Genomic DNA, 25,027 nt, shown 5'->3' with positions numbered 1-25,027 from the left:
CTCCCCGCCCCGGCCCCCGCCGTCAGCGCTGTTAGAACCCATCGACTCGACTCCTTATGCTGTTCCTTTCATCCCGGGAGGCAGCCAGTGGCCGGGACCCCTGACGCCTCCTTCCTTCCTTCTTCCCACATGGTTCGGCGAAGCTTTGTTGAATTTCTTCAGTGTGCAGGGAGGGTCTTGCACAAGCAGTGTGGACACTTAGCTGTCTGCGTCCCAGGAGCTTCCAAGCTCGCTGTCCAGCTGGGACAGACCCGGGCCACGTTCCAGCAGACTCCGACGGGGTGGTGGTGACCAGGGCCCCTGAAATAGCCTCTTGGTCCAGGTCCTTGTCAGCACTCCCGTCGTCCGGCGGAGGGCTGGTGGCCGAGCAGACGTGGGGCAGTCTGTGTGCGCGGTCCTGCCGGGGAGGACTCCAAGCTCCCCCCACTGAGCTGCCCCTGCTGCCCACACGGGTGGGACCTCCCTCTACTTTGAAATCTCCTTTTCCAGTGGATTGTCCCTTTTGGGTGTTTTCCCCACGCATGCCCGAACCTTGTGACGAACTCTTGAGAAACTAAGTGGGAACCGTGGCTTTTCTGTTTGCTGAGAGGGGGAAAACGGTTTCATGGAACCGCTGGGTTTTTAGGGATCCTTCGCAGTCCCCGCTGGTGCCTCCGTTGAACCTATAATGTCATCTCCTAGCTTTGGAGCCCATTACGAGTTTGCAGGGCGGTATGCTGGATCTTGTCGTGTCTAGTCCCGCTCCTCGTGCTGGGGTCTTTTTGGCGTCCCTGCCGTGCCCCTTACTGCCCTGTCCCCTCTTCTCTCTTGCGGTCGCTCAACCGGGCCATGACGCGTTCCCCAGAGCGAGCGGCTACGCGGCGTCTTCCGAAGGCTGCCTCTCGCCTCCTCTGGACATGTGTGTGACGGGACCCAGCTCAGCCCGGGAGGATGCCCTGTCCACACCGCAGGATCTCCCCGGATTACGCCTTCCACGGGCCGCCCGTCAGGATTTATGAACGAGCTCCGGTCTGAAATCTGATTTCTGGTTGATTTCAAGCACTCACGCAACTCCAGTGTGTCCCTTTCCATGTCCTGTTTAGTTCCCTGCTCTCGGCTTTCTGTGCTGCTCTGTGACCAGCCCCTCTGTCTAGGGGAGGGGGGTGGGGAACCCAGGTCTGTTTTGATGGTTTGGTCTGCAGGGACTGGGCCAGGCATGGTGAATGCAGTGTAGACAGGCTCGCAGCTCCCAGATCCTGGGAGGAACCCCTCCCCTCTGCCCCGAACCCTGTGTGTCTCCCAGGTGTGATCAGCTCCAGAGCACAGAGCATTCTAGGCTGATTAGTTAATGACTTTGGACGGGGCCAGGGCAGTGCCAAAAATGGGACTCACTCAGTCACAGGTAGGGACAGCCATGGGCATGCTTCGTTGCCATGGGAACGTGAGGACGGATTCATGTCTAAAGCAGAAAGAATTTGCTGGCGCTGCTCCGGGACGTGGATGGTTCCGCTGTCCCCCAGGCTACCATGTGCTCCTCACCCCCGTCCCGTACACCCTTCTGTCCACTGTTGCTCCCTCCTGGTGGGCATCCTGTTCCCTCTCGCTGCCCCAAAGGTGCAGCCACCAGCCATCCAGTCACACCCCCCAAGCCACTGCGGAAGTCCTGGTGACCTAGTTATAGGGGAAGAGAAGCAGAAATCTGAATGCTTTCTTGAGGCACGGCCATGTGACAAGGTGACAAGGCAGGGCTTTGTAGTTGGACAGATTTGGCTCCAGTTTCTGCTGTCACTCAGGAGCTCTGTCACCTCAGGAAAATATTCTTCCTTGTTTTCACTGTCCTCAGAGGCAAATTGGGGCACGTTCTGCTTTACCGGGCTGTACAAGGACGCGATGAAAGCGTGTCACAGTGCTTGGCCGTACCACTCAGGGAGCACTCACTGTCTTTTCCTTCTATCATCCAATAGCCCCGGGGGGCTTGGGATCGGCACCGAGGGTCCCGTGAGGTCAGCGAGGAGGCTGACCCTCGCGGGGACACTCGCCCAGAACGCGGAACTCTCTGGGCTGTGGACCCTAGCGTCTGTCTGCCTTGAGGCCATTGGGTGTCCTGTCACAAACACTAGAAACAGATTCTGGCTAATGTCAGCAAAGTGGAATTTACTGCAGCCATACCTCAGCTCCCAGAATGGACAGGAGCCTGGGGGAAGCCGAAAACAGAAACCGAGGTTGCTCAGGTGTGTGAAGCCCAGAGGTAGGGTTCGCCAATGGACAGTCTTACAGCAAAGGTAGCGTGCTCAGGTTTGCTTGGTTGGGACGGATGAAGTCTGCCCATAGCCCGGAGTGTCCGCCGACAGCATCTGGAAGCAAGCATGGGTCACACACACCCCTTTGTCCTAGGAAGGACCTGTTTGGATTTGTGGTGGCGGAGCTGGTGCCGGGATGGATGGTCCCACGGAGGAAGTGCCTGGTGGGGGACAGAAAATTCCCTAAACAGAAGGGGACACTGTCAAGAGACGCAGAAGACACTGGGTGGCTTTAGCAAGAGGTGACTGGGGCAAGGATCTTGGACAAAGCTCACTTTGGGCTTCTTTCCTGAAGACGAGAGATTTGGGCTACATGATCTCAATGGAGCTTGTCACTCCTCCTTCCTTCCTCTCTCTCTCTCTTTCCCTCTTTCTCTCTTTCTTTCTCTCTCCCTCCCTCTGTTCCTTCCTTCCTTCCTTTCTCTCTCTCTCTTAAAGATTCAATTTTTAGAGAGAAAGAGCATGAGCTGGAGGCAGAGGGAGAGAAAAATCTCAAGCAGACCGATCGCCAAACACAGATCCCGATGTGGGACTTGATCTCATGACCCGGACATCATGACCCGAGCCCAAGCCAAGAGTCGGATGCTCAAATGACTGAGCCACCCAGGCGCCCCCCCTCACCCTGTGGTTTCTAATAGGACTGCTCTGATGACCGTTGGCATCTCTCTTTCCACAGGGACGGAATACGAATGAGGTTAATTAGGCTTCTTGGTCTCCATTCTCCTCCCGAAACTTCCTGCTCCCTAGTCCGTGTAATTAATAACTGTTGTTTTCCAAAATTTACTTTATTTTTAAGAAAATATGTCCACAGATGATTACAGAGATTGCAACAAATGTATCTATTTATTTATTAGAGAGAGAGAGAGAGTGTGTGTGAGTGGGAGGAGGGGCACAGGGAGAGAGAGAATCCCAAGCAGGCTGCATGGTCAGCTCAGAGCCTGATGTGAGCCTTGATCTCTCGATCCTGAGACCACTACCTGAGCTGAAGTCAGGAGTCAGACGCTCAACCAGCTGCACCCCCCAGGCACACCGCCCCCGCTCCCTGCATCTTTTTAAATCCACTTTCCTGAGCTATAACTTGCTATAAAGAAAAATTCATTCATGTCATGTGGGCAGGTCCACACTCGACCACTGTAGACACCCACTAACCACCGCTCTCGTCAGCGCCCGGGGCACATTTCCAGAATGTTCTCCCTCACCCGCTGGCAGTCAGTGTCTCTCCTGTCCTCCCTCGTCTCCTCAGGTCCCCTCGGATTTCTATCCCGTGGATCCGTTTTGCCGTATGCCAGGATTTCAGACAAGCGAATCCTGTGTGCTGGAACCTGGCCTCTTTCAGACTAGGTAATACCCGAAATTGACCCATATTGTTGTATCAGTGGTTCATGGCTTTTGATTGCCTGGTAGAATTCCGTTAGTCAAATATACCATAATTTCCTTCTCCGTTTGTCAACTGATGGGCATTTGGGGCATTTCCGGTGTTGAGTGATAGTGGATAATTTTGTCGAGAACATTTGTGTCTGAGTCTTTTGGAATGTTGTCCCTGTCCTGCGTGAATATCTAGGCCTGAAGCTGGGGGAATTACAGGGTGAGCAGGTCTGCGAATTTCTGAGATGTGGCGAAACCATGACTTCCATGCCTTATGCGTTTTAGGTCTCATTTTTAAAAAACGCTCCATACGCTGATGTCCTGACGTGGTCTGAATGATTTTCTACAGGTTTTAAAGTTTTGCGTTTGACGTTTCAATCTTTGATCCACCTATAATTCCTTTCTCGTGTTGGCTCGAAGGTAGGGGCTCATTTGCACTCACGACCCTGCGATCAGGAGTCACGTACGACAGGGACTGAAATCCACCAGGCGTCCCTATAGGGTTCTCATTTCCTCCCCAACTCGCTGTCCGTGCTCCCCAATTCCTGATAGCACACATCTCCTTTTGAATTTCTTTTTATAGGTGATTAGACCTGTTCCTTCTACCACCACCATATCCCACCCCCGTGCCCCCACATGTTCACATAACCCCTTTCCTTACCCCCACCAAACAGGGATACCACGATGTTTGGTGATAGCAGAGTCTGGTGTCTGCATTAGTACGTCTGCAGAAATTAATTAGAGCTGAACTCCTTCTCGGCGTCTGCTTCTTTGATGGGGCACTTTTTTGATTTCCCCTACGTAATCAAAGAAATTCAGATCAATTAAATAAATCATTGTCTTTTGATGGCCTTGGGGTTCTCGATCTCTTGGACCAGTTCTTCCCCCCGGACTCTTCACCAGCCTGTAAAGTTCCCCTGAATATTGTCAACCCAGTCAGGAGATATCTAGGAGGTCTGCCTGGTCACCAGCCTTAGGTGAGGAGTCTCTGCTCTCGTTTTGATCTGTTGTTCTTCAGGTCAGTGGTCTCCTGTCATCCTGGGCTATTCCTTCACCATAATCCCATTACTTCCCGTTGCTTCTGTTCTGCTTTTGGCCATTCCCGGGGTCTCCCGCTTTCCTCTTACTGGGTTTTCTCCCTTGCTCTCCCCCAGTAGCTTGCTGGAAAGGGAATGGGGCTGATCTTCAACCCACAGTATGTAAACGTTTGCTTAACTTGCCCCGTCTTTAATATGACTTGTCACCCTGTCCTGTAGGTGGCCCCGAGTCTAGGAGCTCTGAACTCCTTTCCCTCAGGAAGCTTGACATTTCCTGCCCTGGGAGGTCGGGGGAGTCACTCGGTGGTCGAGTGGGGAGAGATCTAGGGAGCTGTCCCTCTGCCTCCTTTCCATATTTACACCTCATCCATACCTCGTGCCTGTGAGTCTTTCTGGTTCTGCATCATGAACTGGTTTGTTTCTTTTTTTTTTTATTAAAGATTTTATTTATTTATTTGACAGAGAGAAATCACAACTTGGCAGAGAGGCAGGCAGAGAGAGAGAGAGAGGAGGAAGCAGGCTCCCTGCTGAGCAGAGAGCCCGATGCGGGACTCGATCCCAGGACCCTGAGATCATGACCTGAGCCGAAGGCAGCGGCTTAACCCATTGAGCCACCCAGGCGCCCTGAACTGGTTTGTTTCTTGTTGATGCCTCCCTTCCCAGGGAGTAAACTTTTCGGTTTTCCTTTCTAGCAGAAGTCATGACCATTTTTCCATTTGTATTCCACTGTCCAAAATGTGAGTGTGTCACATATTGTCAACTCTTATTTCCTTCTTTTTCTCTTGGTGGCTCTGTCCCTTTTCTTTTTCTTTCTTTTTTTTTTTTCCTCTAATTTTTAATGGGATTTCAGGAATGCATGGGGGAAAATCTGCCTGATTTTGTCCGCTACTTTAACTGTCTGTGTATTCTATGTTCGTTGCTAATATTTAAGATACTGTTTGTTTTTATAAAAAGATCCTCAATGGTCTTATTCGTTGAGATAGTTTTTAGAATTGCTTGGATTTTAGGGGTGCTTGGATGGCTCAGTGGGTTAAAGCCTCTGCCTCCGGCTCAGGATATGATCCCAGGGTCCTGGGATCGAGCCCTGCATTGGACTCTCTGCTCAGCTAGGAGCCTGCTTCTCCCTCTCTCTCTGCCTGCCTCTCTGCCTACTTGTGATCTCTGTCTGTCAAATGAATAAATAAAATCTTAAAAAAAAAAAAAAAGAATTGCTTGGATTTTGGAGTAGACCATGAAGTGGTATGAGGATGTCAGCAGTTTCTTACTTGGCAAACCTTATAGTTTTTTCTGTCTTTTTATTGCCTTACTGTGTTATGGGATTTTCAGTAAAGAGTTGAAGAGAAACAGTGGTGGTGAGTTGACTGGCCTTACTCCTGACTTCAGAGGAAAATCTCCCAGTGTATTCCATTAAATATAAGATTTATTCTAATTTTGGATAGTTACAATTTATCAGACAAAAATAATTTCCATTCCGGTCCTAGTTTATGAGGCGTTTTAATTTTCGGATGTTTTTCTGCATCTAGATTATCACATTTTTTTTCTTATAAGCTTTTAATGTGCTGAGTTTAACTAGTGAGTTTTCTGACATTTTAATATCCCTCCTTTGTCAGGATTTAGAAATGTTTATTTAGGATTTTTATATTTATGCCCTAGTGAGGTTAGGAGGTGGGCTTTTAAGTCTTTCAATTCTTACATTGTTTTTCTTTGAAGGTGGATGTGCGGTACTATAAGAGGAACTGAATGTTTTTCTCTCTTGGTGTTTCTCTGAAAGGGAATTTATAAGACAAGTGGTATCTTTTTTCTCTCAAGTGTTGAGAAGACTTGTCGGTAGAATGGCATAGACTTGCTGTAGCTTGTTAAGGTAGATTTTAGACCACTGGATCAATCCCTTTGAAGGTTATCGATCTGTTCAGGCTTTCTATTTCCTCTTGAGTCAATTTGGAATTTGTCATTTCTCTGGAAAGCAATCAGTGGTGGAAGACAGCAAATGACCAGCCAGCTCCCAGACTTGTGGGAAGAGAGCATCTTCAACCATCCATGCTACCGACACCTGGGAGGTGGGGGGGGGGGGATCAAAGTGAATGTGTCCTATTTTGTATTATTCAGGAGGAGAAGAGAGTTATTGATTGTCCTTGTGCTTGGAGTCAGGAGTACATGTTAAAAATGTCCACGTAACCACCTAAGTCACCTAAGTGGTATGAGTAGACTGTCAATGTCAAGTTTGCAGGGATGGGAGGAAGCTTAAAAGAGAAAGCAATCAGGGGCGCCTGGGTGGCTCAGTGGGTTAAGCCGCTGCCTTCGGCTCAGGTCATGATCTCGGGGTCCTGGGATAGAGTCCCGCATCGGGCTCTCTGCTCGGCAGGGAGCCTGCTTCCCTCTCTCTCTCTCTCTGACTGCCTCTCCATCTACTTGTGATTTCTCTCTGTAAAAAAAAAAAAAAAAAAGAGAAAGCAATCAGCCTTACAGAAAGCTGGATGGAAGCAGGACAAAGCATAGGGAAAGGTCTGGTGAAGAGAAGGTGTGTCATGCCAATGACCTTAACATTTTTCCCTTAGTGGTGGACACCCAGGTCACTCTGCTCTGGGACTGCCTGTCTGTGCACGTGCTCTCTCTCTGTCTCTCTCTTGGGAGGCAGACTTTTCCCAGGACCAGGCTGGGTCACTCACCTGCGCATTCTCAGTACCTGATATAAGTAGGTGTCCAGTGAACGTTTGGATGAATGTGTCCAACAAATAAATATGCGGGCAGGTGGGCAAACGCACCCTTGGAGACAGAGCTGCTACAGAGCTGCTCTGGCAGCTTCTGTGGTCCCAGTGAGACGTCCTACTCTGTCCTTGAGTTAGGGACCGAGGAGGGAGCTGCAGCCTTGGATTTGATGGGGAAGGGGCAAGAAGAGTCCGTTTGAGCTGTCTAGACTGGAACCAGCCCCTCGGCCGTGGGGCTGTTATTTGCTTGTTCCAGATGAGGGTGGCCGTAGGCTGTAAACGGGCATTAACACAATGGTGATTCCCCGAGAGGGCGCTCGTTATGGTGCACAGGTCTGGGGAGGGGCTGGGGTGCTGCATTTCTGTCAAGCTCGGTGGGCCGTGCTTTGGAGCAAAGTTTTAGGCCCCTGCCTACGCCGAGGCTTTCCCTGGATGCTTGGGGAAAACACAGTGGCGCTGTGCTCGGAGCCTAGACTCAAATGGAAACCACTGTAACTTCTGGGGCTGTTAACCGTGAACGAGAAAGCTCCCAAGTCCGTGCTGGCCAGGCAGGGGTTACCCCTGGGCCTCCACCTGTGCGTGGGGAAGGGGGCCCGACTCCAGCTGTATGGGGGCCCCGGGGCGGGAGGAGTTTGCTGAGCTCGGTGCACGGGGAGCACGCTCGTCCTCATTTTCCCGTTTCTCAGGCTGAGCCACATGGCCTGTTCAGACATGCCACATCCTGGGAAGCTCTGGTCTCCATGATTCACATGTCACTTGTCACCGTTCTCCGGCACTGGCGCGCTTTATCTGTGCAATCAAAATCCCATTTCCTCGCCGCATTCCTGCCAGGCTGCTCCCCGCTGTCACTCTTGTCCCCAGGTAGGGAGGGCCTCCTCTTGGGTTCCGGTCGAGCTGTCTGCCTTGGGCAAGACAGGCAGCCTCACTCCCGACTCTCAGAATCCCCACTTGGGCTGGAGACAATGACATCCCGACACCAACTTTTTTCCTTCCTTTTCAGTCTCCCTGTGTTTAGAGAAATGGCACAGAACCAGTGGGCAGTGCCCCAAATGACCGCTCAGCCACTAATGCACTGATCCTGGGGCCAGACAGACCATGGGCGCCAGCCCCGGGCTCAGGTCGCTTTCCCCGCTGTCCCCGTCACATCTCAGAAAGGGTGCAGACAAGCTGTCCGCTCCCTGCATATCGACTCTGGTGCATCCAGGAGGCTTGTGGGCAGAACAGTCTTCTATCAGTAAGTGACAGAACCTGGGGTTTCTGTGGGCATGGTCTGGCTCCTGTGTTTTTTGCTTTTATTTTTAAGATTTTATTTATTTATTTGACAGAAAGAGAGAACACAAGCAGGGGGAGCAGCAGGCAGAGGGAGAGAGAGAAGCAGGCACCCCCTGAGCAGGGAGCCCGACATGGGACTCGATCCCAGGACCCTGAGATCATGACCTGAGCCGAAGGCAGACGCTTAACCCACTGAGCCGCCCAAGATTCCCTGACTCCAGGGTTTTGCAGAAAGTGTATTTTTAAGCCAGAGGAGCCGCTGACATAGCGGGGCAGTGTGGAACTGGAATGCCTTCAGGGCTGTCCTGAGTCTGTGGGCAGAGGGAGCGTACCTGTGTGGTGTCGTGGACCTCAGTGTCCTTCCTAGGACGGGTAGAGGTGATGGAGCCTGGAGGGATGGGCTCCTCACCCCCGGCTGGGCTGCTGTGACCTGGGCTGTGGTTAAAGCAGGGGGCCACCAGGGAGGTTCTGGATGCCTGCTTTGGTTTATGGGGCCCCCGCCTTCCCTTTTCTCTGCACCTCGGCTGAATAAGCTGTTTGCCCAGGCAGGTGGCAGAGCCGAGTGAGGCAGTGGGAACGTCAGAGCAGCCCTTTTAGGTGAGCCCCATATTCGAATCACCCAGCAAGCTTGAAAGACAGCCATCTCCAGGTCTCCCCCCTAGAGAGCTGTTTAAGAGGTCGGGGCACTTGTGGGCATCAGGGTAATTTTTAAGCTTCCGGATGGTTCTCTCGGCACCGTCTCGGAGGATAGCGGAGAAGGCGGCCACAGTGCTTGCGATCCTATCAGATGCCACTTCAGCAGGTCCTTCTAGGTTTTTTGGGACATGGTGGAAATTTTAACGTATTTTATGGGAAATTTCTGGGGTTTTATAGGTAGGCTCCTGGTCTGTGACTCCTGGTCCATACTCTGCGGGGCTGGGCTCCACCTGTCTGCCCCTTGACCGCACATGTGCCGGAGGACATGTGCTTCTCACATCCTGCCCCTGTGGGTTTTCTGTTCTTGGCCTCGGCCTTGGACGCAGAGCCACGCTCTGTGAGAATAACGCTACAGCACGCAGACCCTGAGTGATTCTGTTCCGTGTTCTTTGGTGCCCGCTGGCTTGATGATGCCCCACTGATGGCCCCCGAAGGGGACTCTCTTACTGGCCAGGTGACTCTGAGTTTGGGTCGGACCTGACGGTGGCAAGGTGTCCAGGAGGCGTGGAGGTGGGAATCCGGAGTCTCGTCCCCGTGTGAGAGAAACGGCCCGTCTTGTGTGTCCTTCCCTGTCTCCCCAGCAGCCTCTTGATTTTGGAATCGGGCCAGAGGGTTGGCCTCTTTGCTGGTATTCTCTCTCTCTGGGGTCAGGCCAGAAGCCTGGCCGGCCGGGCGCAGCCCATGGAAGGCAGAGACTGGCAGTGACGAGGGAGCAGGGAGCCAGGCTGGGAGCCGAAGGGGCGGCTGACCTGGCCAGGCATCTGGGAATGTGACTCTTGGGGAGGACGGAGCGGGCCTCTATATGTCCTTGGTCCCTGGTATTTCCAAACCGACCTTAATGAACACGCAGCTGTCCATAAATCAGGCTCTGAGGATGCCCGGGTCATCTTGTCTACCGCCAGAGGGCACCATCTTGGGGGCTGCCAGGGTTATGTGAATATTATGGGGGAGTCCTATGTCCCTGCACTGTTGCACCACCAAGGCCTGCGAACCGCAGTGGAAAGCTTCCAAGTCTGGTTTTGGTCCCCATGTGTGCCTAGTGCTGCCGGCCCTGTGTTGTGCATGTGTCCTGACACAGCGTTTCCACGTGGCTGACTCTCGGGTTGCGGTCAGAGCAGGCAGGGGGGGCGGGGGACTAGGGGACTATCTCCCTGCCTCTCTGTTCTCTTTTGGGGGTGGGGGGGATGCTTAGGGCCACGTCTCCTTGACACCTTTGGCTTGTGACTGTACCAGTCTGACCCCTGCTTCCCTGACCAGAGACCCCTTCTCCTCCCTGTGCGATAAAATCTCCCTTGGCCTCGTTTTTCTAGGGACTCTTGGGATTGCATCTAGGGCCTGCCTGGATCATCTGGGATCACCCCCTCATTTCAGAATCCTTCACTACCTCTGCAAAGACAGCCCCCCCCCCCCCGTTTTCCAAATAACAGAATTAATCACGTCTGGCTCTGGGCCCCGAGACTGGCAGGACCCACGCTTGGAGGGCACGTGGGTTCTAGACCACGGGCTCAACCGTGGCATGGTCAGAAATGCCAAAGTGTGCCATAGAGGCTCTCCTCATGCCCCAGCCTCTGCTGCAAGGATCCCAGGTTGACGGCCAGACTCCCAATCCACCCCCCAGCCAGGTCACAGAGACGCTGACGTAGCAGGTCCCAGAAGGTGGGGAGGGCGTGAGTGGGCGGAAACATTGTCCTTGGAACTGCTACCGTCGGCCCCTTGTGGTTGAAAATCCCATTATCTGAGCATCTTTGGACTTTGCTGGCATTCACGGGACTCACGTGGGGTGGATGAAAGCTGTGCTAGAGAAATGGAGAAGGAAGGGAGGCCCAGCAGACCCAGCAGAGAGCGGGGTTCTCTCTGGCCGTGTCTTGAGAGGGAGGGGACTCACTGGGGGTTGGAGCAACCGGGGGTCTTCTGTGGCTTCTCATCCGCCCCCCAACTGCCCCTCGGAAGTGGGAGCCCTGGGCTGGGGTGTCCTGAGGGAGGCGTTCGCCCGTCCTGCTGCTGCCCCTTATGAGCTGTCTGTGTGTGCACCCGTATGGGGCACACGGCTGACCTCTGGAACCTCAGTTTCCTGTCCTGTGAATTGGGTGCAATTGCGGACCCCCCCCTGCCCCGCCCCCCTCGCGGGGCGAGTGAAGGGTGAGAGGGCGCATGTCTGCAAACGGACGGGAACTGTTGGGTCTGTGCTGGGTGTCACGTAAGTGTTTCCTGCCGTGGTTGTAACGATCTGAAAAACAGAGGTGGTTTAAGGTCCCCTGCCTCCCTCGTTGGCGTGGTCGTTGCAGGGCAGGACGCACGTCCATGCTGGGAGCGGGGCCTGCCCCCCCACCCCCATGTTGGATTCAAGCTCCCGGTGGGCAAGGCCCTTCTGTGTCCCCCGCTCTTGAAGGTTGTGTGGCTCGTAGTAAACGTACAGCGGGCGTTTGCCGGACAGAGGGTTGAATAAGGTCATGTATGTGACAGGTGGCACCTTGGGGCCGGTGGTCCCAGGTCCTGGGGTATGTCAGGCAACTCGTCGGGCTTCCCTGCCTCGGGGCAGACATGTGGCTTTGGCAGAGAATGCTGGCGGTTACCGCAGAGGAACTGATTAACCACTTTGTAGACACTAGAACAGCAGGGGCTCGCCTGGGGTGACGGGCACAGGGACACATTTGGGGGTACACTTAATTACGCCAGATGCCGCCGTGCCTCTGCTCATCGTTTTGGTGGGGGTGGGAGGGAGGGGGGACTCCTTCTGTTGGAATGACACAGAAGTGTCTTAGGGACACTAAGTGCCTACCTGTCCCTGCAGGGGAATCCCCAGGAAACCATCACAGAGTCACCCTCTGGGAAACCCAGGCAGCAGATGGGACCTCGGGCCGTGTGGAGGTTGTCCCTGCTGGGGACCCAGCCTGGTCAGGGAGATGAGGAGGGACAACACCCTGCTGTCTGCAGGGCAGGGCAGTCCTCCCCTTGCTCCCTTTCCTGCCCTGGGTCACCTGCAGGAGCCCAGAACTGAGGTCTGCGGGTTTCTTCAGAAATCCTCATCAGCTCGTGGTGGGTCCGCTCCCCTGGGGGAGGGAAGAGCGGGAGCGGGGACGTGAGCAGCCGGCTGGCTTGCTAGTTCAGCAACTTTGAGACCAGAAAGCAATGCACCTGCAAAGCAGAAGGAGCCACGTCATTTGAAGTTACTCACATAAAGAAATTTATTATTATTATTATTATTTTATCGAAGGAGAAGCGACGTGCCCTATTATGTTCCGGGCATGCAGCGTCGTGCTCTGATAGTTTTAGACGTTACAAAATGACCCTCGCCATCAATCTCGTCACCGTCCGCCATCACAGGAAGTGACTTATTTATTTTATAACAGGGAGTTTGTACCTCTTAACTCCCTTTGCATAAGGAGATTCAGATGATCTATGCCCACCGCGTTTGTGTGCCTTCTAGAAGCAAGAAGCACCTTACGTGTTTTTCAGGTCCTGTGTGTATGTTCTGTATATCAAACGAGAAGCACTGGAGAGTAATGCTGGGTTAGAGAATTCACCTGAAGGTGTTTAATAGGATGGTAAAAAAAAAAAAAAGCCTCCTTAAATTGTGGGTCATTGTGGGCTTCTTTCTACAGTTGATCTCTTTGTGGGAAAGAGACTTGAGGCGGGGTCACTGGGACCAACTTAGGTCTGGTCAGCATTCAGAGATACCGTGGTTTCTCAGCTTCGGCATGACTAACATTTGGGGCCGGGTCATTCGTGTTGTGGGTGAAGGGGTGTGCTTAACGGCATCCCGGACCTCTGCTTCTCAGAGGCTGGGAGCTCCTGTCATAATAATGAGTGCCCCAGCCCTCATCCCCATGCACACGCGTCCAAGATATCCCTGTCTTTGTCCCTGCCACTCGTGAGTACGTGAGGTTACAGGACTAGAGAGACTTGAGGTTGTAAAATCGGATGACTGTGGGATTGGGGAAATTATCCTGCATTACGCGTGTGGACCCAGTACAACCAGAAGGGTCCGCATGGAAAGGACTGGACAGACCATTGCCAGCTTTGAAGATGGAAGGAGGGGGCCAGCCGCCAAGCAGTTTGGGCCGTCTCTAGAAGCTGACCAAGACAAGGGACTAGATGGTTCCCTGGAGCCTCCACGAGGAACACAATTCTGCCGCCATCTTGGTTTTTGTCCATTGAGATCCATTTCTGAGCCCTGGAATTCTTACGGTGACACATTTGTATTGTATCAGGCCACCGAGTTTGTGATTACTTGTTACAGCAGCCAGAGGGGCTGATACATCCGCCGTCGCTCTCACCCCCATCCTGGCCACTGGGAAATGTCTCTGGGATCCTCAACACTGGCTCTGTGGAGAACCACGTTGATTCCCCCCAGAAGCCGCGAGAGGAGAGGGTTTTGTGTTCTGCGCTGAGAATGAGGCTGGGAGTGAGTGTGTCCAGCCCACCAGGGTTGGCTGTGGGAGGAACCAGTGGTATAAAAGGGGGGGGAGGTGGGTGCCACAGCCCCTCCCCCCACTCCCCCAGAGGCTCCTGGAGCTGTCCCTCTGTCATTAACGGCAGACCGTTCCTGTTGGTGCTTGTGCATTTTCAGACAGGACTTGAAGAGAAGCTGAGCTATCGTCAACTGCACCATAAAAGAGAATATAAAAACTCCATAAAACACTAAAATGTCAGCCAAAGCAGCATGGCTCGTAGAGGCCTCGGCGAGGAGGGCCGGCGCGCTGGGCGCCTTTGGCACCGTTCGTGGGAGTCCTGGGCAGGGAGGAGAGGCCAGGAGCCCAGCCCACGCTGGGGGCCACCAAACCCAGGCTCTGGGCCAAACACGCAGCCCCCTGGACCCAGCCCTGATGCTGTGATTCTGTTTATTTTGCTGAATATGACATTCATATGGTTCTGATTTCTTCTCCGTGATCCGTCCTCTCCGTGTGCCTTCGGAGCCAGAAACCAAGCCAGGCGGCTTTGAAGTTGTTGTTCTGGGTAAGTAGGGAGTCGTGCTTGCCCGAGGTTCTTTGGGACAAGTACAAGGGGCCCTTTGATTTGAGACACGCTCCAGGAGTTAAGAGGGACGTGGACTGGCTGGCGAGGTGGGGTCCAGTCCTGGCCCGGGAGTGGGCTGGATCAGAAGGGAGGAATGGATCTGTGCAGCCACGGGCCCCTCCCTGGTCCACAGTTTGTGGTGACCACTCTTCCTCGCAGTGCTGTGGTCAAAACAACGGGTTGTTCCTTGTTGTACCTGCTGCTGGCTGCTTGAGGGGCTCAGGCAGAGCTGTGTCCCGGGCCTCCTCCTCCTCGTCCCTGCAGGTGCATGGGGACAGACCAGAAGTTGGAGTCAGAAGAAAAAAAAAAAAAAGTTTGAGGCCAGCAGTTACAAGGATCTGGAGAAAGACATTGTCTGTTTCCATAGCGTTTTGATTTTGATTTTGAAGGGACAGCGTCCAGACCGTTCAGTGACCGGCTGGTCTAGCTGAATCCATCCCATAGATGGAGGCCAGTGATTTCCAAATTTCAGGGTACATTAGAGTCCCTCCCCAGGAGGCCTTTGTAAAACACACTGCAGGACCCCTTCTCCCACGAGCTTCTGGTTTGGGAGGGCTAGGATGAGACCCAGGGGTTTGTACTTTCTAACAAATTCCCTGGTGGGGCTGATGCAACGGGTCCAAGATTGAGAACCTTGTAGGTCTAGGACGAGAAGAGGGTCTTTGTAATGAAGAATGGTGCTGGTAATGAACAGTTCTCAGAACTCTACAGTTTATGCATGGGAAACCCCGTGTTTGATGCAAATACTGCTACAGGAAGACTGTGCCATCCTGATGCTTTCCCCCCGCAAGGTGAAGAATCTTTTTTTTTTTTTTTCAAGATTTTATTTATTTATTAGAGAGAGAGTACACGCACATGAATAGCAGTGAGGGGTGGCGGGGAGAGGAAGCGAGAGAAGTAGACGCCCCACTGAGCAAGGAGCCCAATGTGGGACTCAACCCCAGGACCCTGAGATCATGACCTGAGCTGAAGGCAGACGCTTAATGGCCTGAGACACCCAGGTGCCCCAAAACTGACTTTTTGGGTATATAGTTTACATCTATATACATTCATGGAACCACACCCTCAACCAGGACATACAGTAATTCTGTCACCCCAAGAACCTCCCTCGTGCTCCCTCTCTGCTCTCATGCCCTCCCCTGCTCCCCATGAGCCATCCATCCCTGTAACTTTGTCTTTCTGCGCACATGCTATAAATAGGATTGTACCGTGTGTAACCTTCAGAGCCTGGCTTCCCAGCAGACACCTGTGAGATGCTCCAAGTCACTACACATACCCATAGTTGGCTCCTTTGTTTCAGGAGTCATGGCTTGTCCTACATGTGGACCATGGCTCGCTCTCCATTCCCTGTTGATGGTCTTTAGGCTGGTTCCAGTTTGGGGTCACCGTCGATAAAGCTGCCCCGCACATTCATGCCTAAGACTTTGTGTGGACATTTGTTTCCCTTTCTCTTGGGTACATCCCTGGGAGAGGGACCGTTGACTCATAGGGCAAGCGTGGACGTTCACTTTCTAGGAAACCACCATGCTGCTGTCCAGAGGGCCGGCGCCATTTTGGATTCGCACAGCACCGTTGGGGAGTTCCGGATGCCCCGTGCCCTTGCCTGTACTTGGGCTTGGCGTTTTAAATTTTCATCCTTCTAGATCAGGGCTGATCTTTAAAATGTGTGAATGAATTGCAGAAAGGCTGGGGGTGTTCCGAGGTCCCCCAGCCTCTTGGAGGCTTCTTGGATCCAACCTTTCACCTTGAAGGCTGGGAACATTCTGGATGGTGGCTGTGTTGACCAGGAGCTACGAAGCCAGAGCGGGAGCTTCTGAGTGTGAATGGAGCTCCAGCAACATCCAGGGCCCATGTGGCTGAGCAAGGCATAGTCCCCGGGGACTAGGCAAACAAGAAGAAAGTAGAACAAAGACCCAGAAGGAAAGACACACATCCTAGCATCAGAGAAGTGGAGGCACAAGGCTGCTCCCCCCACCTCTTATTTTTAGGCTGAGTCTTGGGTGAAGCAGCTCGCCAAGTGTACTCACTTTGTCTCTTAACCCTACACCCGTGGTGGGCCACCTCTGCTTCCAGAAGCATCCTTGGCGATAGCATCAGGGCCGCCCCGTGCCTGAGGAGTACAGCTTTTGCAAATTGAGGTGCCTGGTCAACATCATCATATTCTCTCAGTGCCTTGGCCTTCGGGCCACTCCAGGCGGGGAGCTGGCTTTAGGAAGGGACTTGTGTGCAGGGAGGAGGAGGAGGCGTGTGGTCATAGCTGCAGCCAGAGCCGGTGACTTCATGGGAAGGAGGGAGGTTCACAGAGGGGAAGGTCCTTTCTCCAGAGGCCGTCCCACCTACCCTCGAGGGGACCCGGCGAGCTGCCCTGGAAGGCTGTGGACATGCTTTCCCGCTTGCAGAATACTTCTTTTTCATTTTTGAATATCATTTGTTTGGTTGCCACGACAACGGCAAGTCTCTATTTTAATGCTAACCTGCGTGGCTGCAACTTTCTATATATAAAGGCTGCTTTTGCACAGTGAATTAGCTGATACCACGGGAGGCGGCGGGTGTGGAGACGGTGGCAGAAAATGACCAGCGCGCCAGCTTTGCAGGAGGAGGGACTGTGGGGCTGAGGTGAGTTGGAGCCCTGGGCAGGTGCTCGAAGCTCACTGGAGCCCAGCGAGAGCCGGGTGGCCAGCTGTGCCCTGCAGGGGTTGGGGGACAAGGGAAGCCACTGTGGGCAGGTGCTTGGCTCTGTGATGGAGGGACCCAGGCTGATGCTTCTGTTCACCCACCTGTCTGCCCTCTGCATTCCTTCACTGAGTCTGGGTTGAAGTGGGGACCCCAAGGCTTGGGAAAGTGCAAGCCACTTGGGCAGGGTATCCAAGGTGCTGAGCTCAGTGAGAAGGGAGTTTTTCTTATTGCCTTCAACTTAACTTGGCTCTCTCTTCTGGATCTTCACCTCTTCTGTTTTGCTTTTTTTTCTGAATTCCTGAGTGTGGCCAGGCCTTTTCAAGGTCACATGGTTCCAAATGGTGCAGGTAGAGTGCTCAGGAAAAACCTGGAAGGAGCTTTTGGGAATCAGTAGGGTCCACTCCCTCCGGCTCTAGATGAGGGAAAAGCCCAGAGAGGAGCTGTGTTCTGCCAGATGTCACACAGCTGGTCAGGGACAGAGTGGGACAGCAACCAGGTCCACGGGGATCTTCTAGCTGGGACACCTGTGCCTTGTGGGGGCGCATTCTGTCATGGGTCAGGGCGGCCCTGGGTGTTCAGAGCTACGGGGGCTGCAGAGAGGGAGGCACAAAAGGGGGGTAGGTAACAAACACAGGATTATGTAACAGCATCTGAAGCCACTTAAGGCTTCCGGAAAGCGCATGCAAGCGGGAGTCTGGGAAGCTCGGCTTCGTGTGGATTCAGCCGCTTCCCGTGTGACGGTTGTGTTCGCGTCTGTGGACTTCCCCACTCGAGCACTGGGTGCTCAGAATCTTTCTCCCCCAACTCTGCGGTGGTAAGTCAGTGTCACGGCCGGTGTGAACCTGTCGGGATCTGTGTTGGGGCTTTGAGGGGGGTGTGATGCGTCGGTGCACAGAGCAGTTCGGAAACCGCACAGCTCCGTCTCCCCCCGGGCCAGGGAAGGGGGATGCTGCCGGGAGCAGAGGAGTTCTCCGTAGATTGGGCTTTGTGGCGTGAAACAAAACGCAGAGCAATTTTACCGTGATTAGGAAGTAGCAAGTGGGCTTCTCCTTTTTGGACATCAAGCATTTGACAGATTTTAAGCGCCCTGGATTCAGAGACTTGGACCCGGTTCTCGGAAAGAGAAGACCCGGGGACGCCAAGTGCCTGTGAGTGGTACACAGTCCTCAAGGGCAGGGAGAATCGGGCGCATTTCTCTCTACCTTGGTGGGTCCAGCAAAGTGAAGCGAAGGTAACCTGTATCGCCATCTCCGACGGAGAAGGGGGTCAAGGACAGAATCCTCCTAGAAGGGGATCGGAACCAGGTAAAGCAGGGTTTTTCAGAACCAGGAGTCACGAGCCACACAGAGTCTCTGATTAGTGTTAATCAGCCTAAAAAGTCGAATGGCAAACTCTCAGACTGCCTTGCATGCTGTAGGGTACGCAGCGCGACACGAAATTTGTGCTTTGTGGGTGTATATTAGGTCATGGTACATGGGCTTTTTACTGTGGGTCAGACTTGGAAAAACAAGAGTTGGGGGACTGCTGGCCTGAATAAGCCTGAATTTTCTCCTGCAGAGAGACGGCTCTGACCAACTCTCCTTTCCAGGGAAAAGCTGGAAGGAGGAAGGAAGGCTTCCAGGGGGAGTCCCGTGCAAGCATCATTTTGGGATGCTGTTGGGTTGCTGTGTGCAACGCTAATGGGACAGCGGGGCAGTTGGAAGTGTGAGGTCTCGGGACGGGGAGGTGGCAGCCCTTCTCCCAGGGTCTGAGGTCGGGAGGAGAGCCCCCTGCGGGCAGATTGAGAAAGACACTGATTTTTTTTTAAATTAAGATTTTATTTATTTATTTGACACAGAGAGAGATCACAAGTAGGCATAGAGGCAGGCAGAAAAATAGAGGGAAACAGGCTCCCCGCTGAGCAGAGAGCTCAATGTGGGGCTCAATCCCAGGACCCTGAGATCATGACCTGAGCCAAAAGCAGAGGCTTAACTCACTGAGCCACCCAGGCGCCCCCGACACTGTGATTTCTTGTATCAACTTCCCCAATCACCCTGTAGTCATCCCAGTGGCCCCAGAATACATGTTCCCAGGCCCCAGAACCCTGCAGGTTTGGGTCGTGCAGTCCTCCCACGACCAGGCGTCTAGCCTTCCTTCCCACTCAAACTGTGGTGCAAGGCTGCTGTCTTCTAGCTGCTTGGTCTTGCTGCCCCAAGGGAGCCTCTCTGCTCATGGGGACAACTACGTCATCTTGCCTTTGGACACACACTTCTGTCCTTCCCAAGGCTCCTGTGCCTGGCTCACTCCTTACTTCCCAAATCTCTGATCTTCTGTTAAGACTGCTCAGTGCATGGCTTTGCCTCTGACCACATTCTGTGCCCCACTCCCCAGCTGGTGGTTCATGCCTCATTCCCTAGGCTGCTGTTTTGCTTCCTTGCACGCCTCCTCCCCTTCCAAGCCTTCTGGTCCACTGACGGGGAGCTGCTTTCCCATAAACAGAGTAGGATGGCCTTTCAGCATCTCTCATGCCCCAGAAATCTGGTCCCATGCTTCCCTTCCAAGGAAAGTGAGACGCAGGGTGGGGCGCCTGGCCCTGGGGTGAGAGGAAATTGGCCATACATTTGCAGCCCTTGGAATCCCTGGACCCTGGTGTCCTGCTGTACCCAGCAAGCAGGAGGTGTTGGCAGTAAGAGGTCTCCACAAAGGGATGGTCAATATAGGGTAGCAGCAAGTAATTCATACTCTCAGTCTAGGATGGTAGCATTCAATTCTCTAAAAACCAGGGGGCCCTCTCTGGAAACAGCTGTCTATGCAGATACCAGCAGTTTCACAAAGAGCTGCGCCCTGGAGGCCAACGGAGAGAATCAAGGACCGCAGGAGGTTTTGTTGTTGTTTCGTTGTCATTTTTGCCCATGGTTTTATTTCAGAGTTGTTGAGTGGGTTTGCCAACATATAAAAATCATCAGATTTCACATTAGAAATTAAGATGCCCAGCGTTTCTTGCATAAATAAATAAAGCGTAGCTTTGGTGTAGCTAATAAAGTTAGCTTTGCCAAGCCTTGGCATCCTGCACAGAAACAACATTCTGATGCCAAGGGGGACTCTTCCAGTTTGCCGTACTCCCCACTCATCTCTGCTGTTCACCAGCACCGAGACCAATAATGGAACAGTGGCCATTGTTCCTTTTTGTTTACATTGGGGTTACATTGGTATATAACATTCATAAGTGTTGGGTGTACCATGTTCTACTTTGATAAGTGTGCTACAAGGTGATCACACGCAAAAGTCTATCCATCACCGAACAAATGACTCCTCTACCCATTTTGTCCCCTGCCTCCTATCCTTCTGGTCAACATCAGTGGGTTTTCTGTATCTGTGATTGCACTTATCAGGGAAATCCTGTGGTGTTTGTCTTTCTCCTTCTGCCTCATTCCACTTAGCATGATATGCCTCTAGGTCTGTTAGTTCTGCTCTGTTCTTTATTATTTCTTCCCTTCTGCTAACATTAGGCTTCATTTGTTCTTCTTTTTCTAGTTCCTTTAGGCATAACGTTGGATGGTTTGAGATTTTTCTTATTAACTGGGTAGGCCTGGATCACTATGAATTTTCCCCTTAGAACTGCTTTTGCTGCATCCCGTGTTACATTGTGTTTCTGATTTTTTTTTTTTCTGTCTTTAGGCATTATTTGATTTCTTCTTTACTTCTCTGATGACCCACTGGTTGTGCAATAACATGTTGTTTTATTTCCCCACATTTTTGTGTTTTTTCCAGTTTTCTCCTTGTAATTGATTTTTCGTTTCATACTGTTGTGGTTGGACAGGATGCTTGATAGGATTTCCGTCTTCTTGAATTTTTTGAGATTTGTTTCGTGGCCTAATGTTTGATCTCCCCTGGAATATGTTCCATGTGCACTTGAGAAGAATGTGTGCTCTGTTGCCTTTGGATGGAATGTTTTGCGTATCTGCAGCTCAGAACATGAATAGAGTGCCTACGCCTGTTATTGTCATGTTCCGTCCTTTGAAGACCAAGTGGCGAGGAAAGACAGGGATTCTTGGCCAAAGAAAAGGAGTTGAGGGTTTTACCCCACACCACTCCTGGCAGAGCCCATGCATGCTTCAAGGTCTGCAGGAGATTTTCTGTTTGTGGGATTGCAACTCATCCTAATCACTTTTTATCTGGCCATTAGCTATTTAGCACTTCTGTCTGTGGGTTTTATCTGTGCAACAGTAGTGAGCAGACCCCAGTGCCTTTGACCATCCTAGAGAAAAAGATAGTCATTGGGCTCTCTTCTTATGGTAGAAGGGCTGTGTGACCCTAACAGACAAGGCAGTGGATTGAATGATGTTGAGAGAGATCAGGTTGGCTGCTTAAGCATATCAGAGGTAACCACATATTCATGGGCTGAGAGTCCTTGGGTGAAAATAATATACTAGTTCTTTAAAAAGTTTGGGTAAGAGCCAACCACATGTGTACATTTCACATCAAGCACTGGTTGCTTTCATCATAGGTGATCACCTTTGGCCCACTTTCTCTCCGGCTAAAAAACTCCAGATACATTTGCAGACATTTTAGGTGACAGAGAGAGTGAGTCTTTCCTGAATGTATTTACTTGGAGGGTCCTAGGCCCATGAGATTCAGAGACCCAGGCAAGTTACTGATGACCCTTCCCCAAGCCTGCCTGATTCATTTGTGGTTTGGGAACCCTGTTAGGATTTCAGTATGGAAGTGGGAGATAAGACACCCACTCTCTGCAGGGGGACTGACAAATCCTACACAGAGACTTGGGGGCTCTCCATCAATTCCACATATGGTCATTGGGTGTGTTTTCTGTGTTTGCATACACATTTGAGTAGGACGCTCTTACAGCTCTTGGGGAGTGAGGACCACTCATTGTAGGCCAGGAAAACAAGAGCAGCCGTGGGGGTAGGAGTGGACTGGGTCACACAGGAGGGAAAGTGGGGCTAGAGGCAAGGGTTGTATCTCCTAGGGGACCACAAGAAGTGAGGCGCAGGGCCCACCAGACAAAGCAATGCAGGTCCCCATCCCAGCTGGAGCTTTGAACCCAGGTCAGACCTCCATGTTGCCTTGGCTCCTTCCTGTGGATGGGCAGGGGCTGCGCGCTTGCACAGAAAGCTGCTCACAGTGACTCAGTTTGTGGTGCTCAGTCAATATCTCTCTTGGATGTCATTTACCCCGGCTGCTGGTCAAGGCTCTTCTCTGTGGAGATGTTTATCTTGGTACTTTCCTTCCTTCCTCCAGCTCCTCTTCCTCCAGTTAGCTCACAAGGCTATCAGCCACCACCTTCTACCACAGGAAGCTGGTGGTGAGGGGCTTGGCCAGCCTTGGCCTCCCTCAACCGTAACTTCTCACTGGGGTATTTTGCCCTTGGAGAGAGGATTCTTGGCCACTGCAGAGGAACCTTGGGTGTGTGTGGGGGTGGCCTGCGAGGAGGGGAGGATTTGCATTGTTCTTGGAGCCAGCACACTGGGCTCAAACAGGTTCTGTGTCTTGTGAGTCGTAAGACCTTGAGGACGACCTCCATTTACTCAGTTATGGAAGAAAACTAAGAATATGTCTCTTCAGCATTCTCGTGAGGGTCAACTGGGCTAGGCTATGATATGTATAAGTCACCAGTTATCCAGAGACCCCGGCAGATATGACATGTGCTTGACTCCCTGTATTTCACTGTTCCCTTCTGGTGGTCCTCTAAACCCTCATCTTGTCCACTGAGTATAGGAATTCCATTTCACATGCCATCTCTCTCGCTCCTTTGGTGACCTTGGTCTGTGTCAGGAAGGTTAGAAGGTGTCTGTCTACACAGATGAGCCCAGGCTGTTGGGAAAACCCAGTTGGTGCCATGGGAGTGGCTCAGCACTATGACCTTAGTTGTTCAAGACTTTCCCTCAGGGTTGCTCAGTGACTTAATGGGGATGGGAAGGTATGGGGGAAAGCTAACATTCATGGAATGGTTTTGACCCTTGAGGCTTTGCAAGAATTCTGTGAAGGAGATGGTGGTATTTCCATTTTTGCATGCAGGAAAGAGAAAAGATGAGTTTCCAGAGAGGTTGAAGTGACTGGCCTGAGGTTACATGGCTGGAAAGCCACGGAAGGCATACTTGAACTTCCTCTGTGCCTGGCTGAAGTTTAAAAGCTGGGGTTGGGGACAGGCCAGTGGATGCCTGTGGCTGGTTTCTGGGGGTTGCGTCTGCTATTTATTCTTGCCCACAGCCTCAGCACTTCCATGCGGACCTTGTTTTGGGAATCCCTGTTGCAAAGTGGGGTTGTGGTTTCTAGAAGTTTCTGGAATCTTCCAGACCTCCTCACTGGAATGGGGCCTTGCATTTCAATGAGTGGAAAAAGAGGCCGAAGAGGAGTTGGCAAAAGGAAAATCAAGTGTATTTATTCACTCCCCTTGTGTGCACAGATGTTTCCTCTCTGGACCCCCTCCCTACACAGGGGGCTCACTGGCCACAAACAGATGGGAAGTGGCTCGTGGTTGAGCAGAGAGCTGGACTTACTGGTCTTTGTGTTGGGGTCAGCTTGGGAGCCTTCCAGGGGGGCTTTGGCTCTTGCCGTGCTGTGTGACCAGAGCTAATCCTCTAGCCATGCCAGCAACATCAGCACCAAGACTTACGGCGGCCGGAGAACAAAAGGAGGGGGCTCTGTGCAGGGCTGTGGGAGATTTGGCACCCAGTCCCCATCTGTCTCTGGGCTCAGTTTCCCAATCTATAAAATGGCAGCATGGGATCAAATGATCTCTGGGGTTCCTTCCATCTCTAATTTTTTTGTCCAACTTGTATTGGACCAGAAAGTTCCTTACTATTGCCCGTTTTATCTTAATTCCTTCTCTTAAAAATAAAGCCCTCCAACTCTTCTTTATCATATGAAAGCTAGTATGATGAACCCTTCATTTTATGGGATGGCAACTGTGAAGGGAGGTATCAAGGGGGATTTTATTAACAAATACTCGCCAATTATTTTAAATAGGGCTGTATTCATACGCTAGTTCATAATGGAATAAAGATTTTTTTTTTAAATGCATTAAAATTGGGGCTCCTGGGTGGCTCAGTCAGTTAAACATCTGACTCTTGATTTTGGCTCAGGTCATGATCTCAGGGTTGTGAGATTGAGCCCCGTGTTGGGCTCCATGCTGTGTGTGGAGCCTGCTTAAGATTCGGTCTCTCCCTCTTCCTCTACCCCTTCTCCCCTCAAAAAAAGCATCAAAATGAATTTGCTCATAATAGAAAATGGAAACAATACAGAAAAGCAGAAATAAAAAAGATGTTGCATTCTTTTCATTCCTCCCCCCTTTTCTTGGCTGTATATATTTGTCTACATAATTGGGATCATATGGTATATTTTAGAATTGGATATGCTGATTTGGGGGGAAGGCAGTGTTTTCCCGATTGTAAAAGTGATTTTAAAAACACATTTAATGGTTGGGTTATGGACACTGGGGAGGGTATGTACTATGGTGAGTGCTGTGAAGTGTGTAAGCCTGAAGATTCACAGACCTGTACCCTCAGGGGCAAATACTACATTATATGTTAATAAAAATAAAAACATTAAAAAAAAGAAAAATTTTGACTCATACAATTAAAAAATAAATAACCATTTCTAATGTGATAAAATGAGAACAATTAAAGCAGCTGGAGAAATCCCAGAATATAAAGATGACCTGTGTTCCCATTTTCCTGTGTTCTCTCCGTGTTTCTTTGGGGGTGGGGGTGGGGGTGGGGCAAGGGGTGTGGGGCGTATCCTTTTCCACCTTCCACACTGTGATGGGGATTCTGGTTCTTGAAGTGGAGAACGGCTCTTTGATGATACAGAAGGGGGTCTTGGTGACAGAGAGCCGTTGGGTAGCTGATTGGGATTCCTGGATCTGGGGAGGAGGGAAGGCTTGGTTCGTTCAATGGGAGTTATAAATATGCAAAAGGTCATTCTTCCAGTTCCTTAGCAAACAGAGTGGTACTCTTCACAGAGTAGTGTCAGAGACTTTGTC

The 25,027-nt window shown here is 51.8% G+C and overlaps 1 protein-coding gene across 4 annotated transcripts in view; it reads left to right on the top strand.

Moving 5' to 3' along the window:
* The window catches only part of GAS7 (growth arrest specific 7), a 203,053-nt gene that overhangs the window by 69,122 nt on the left and 108,904 nt on the right, over nucleotides 1-25,027 (top strand). The window contains exon 1 of one of the 4 annotated variants that reach the window (XM_082708222.1): nucleotides 16,870-16,986. The exons of 2 other annotated variants lie outside the window; for them this stretch is intronic. The gene's annotated coding sequence lies outside the window, so the exon portion shown is untranslated. Of the gene's footprint in view, nucleotides 1-16,869; nucleotides 16,987-17,740; nucleotides 17,861-25,027 lie in introns of those variants that run through there. One more of the 4 variants, XM_082708223.1, reaches the window with a different exon arrangement.

This window comes from Mustela nivalis, assembly GCF_964662115.1.
Source record: "Mustela nivalis genome assembly, chromosome: 17".
Taxonomy (NCBI): Eukaryota; Metazoa; Chordata; class Mammalia; order Carnivora; family Mustelidae; genus Mustela; species Mustela nivalis.
The sequence above is the reverse complement of the archived record's forward strand: the minus strand, read 5'-3'. Positions and strand labels throughout refer to the sequence as shown.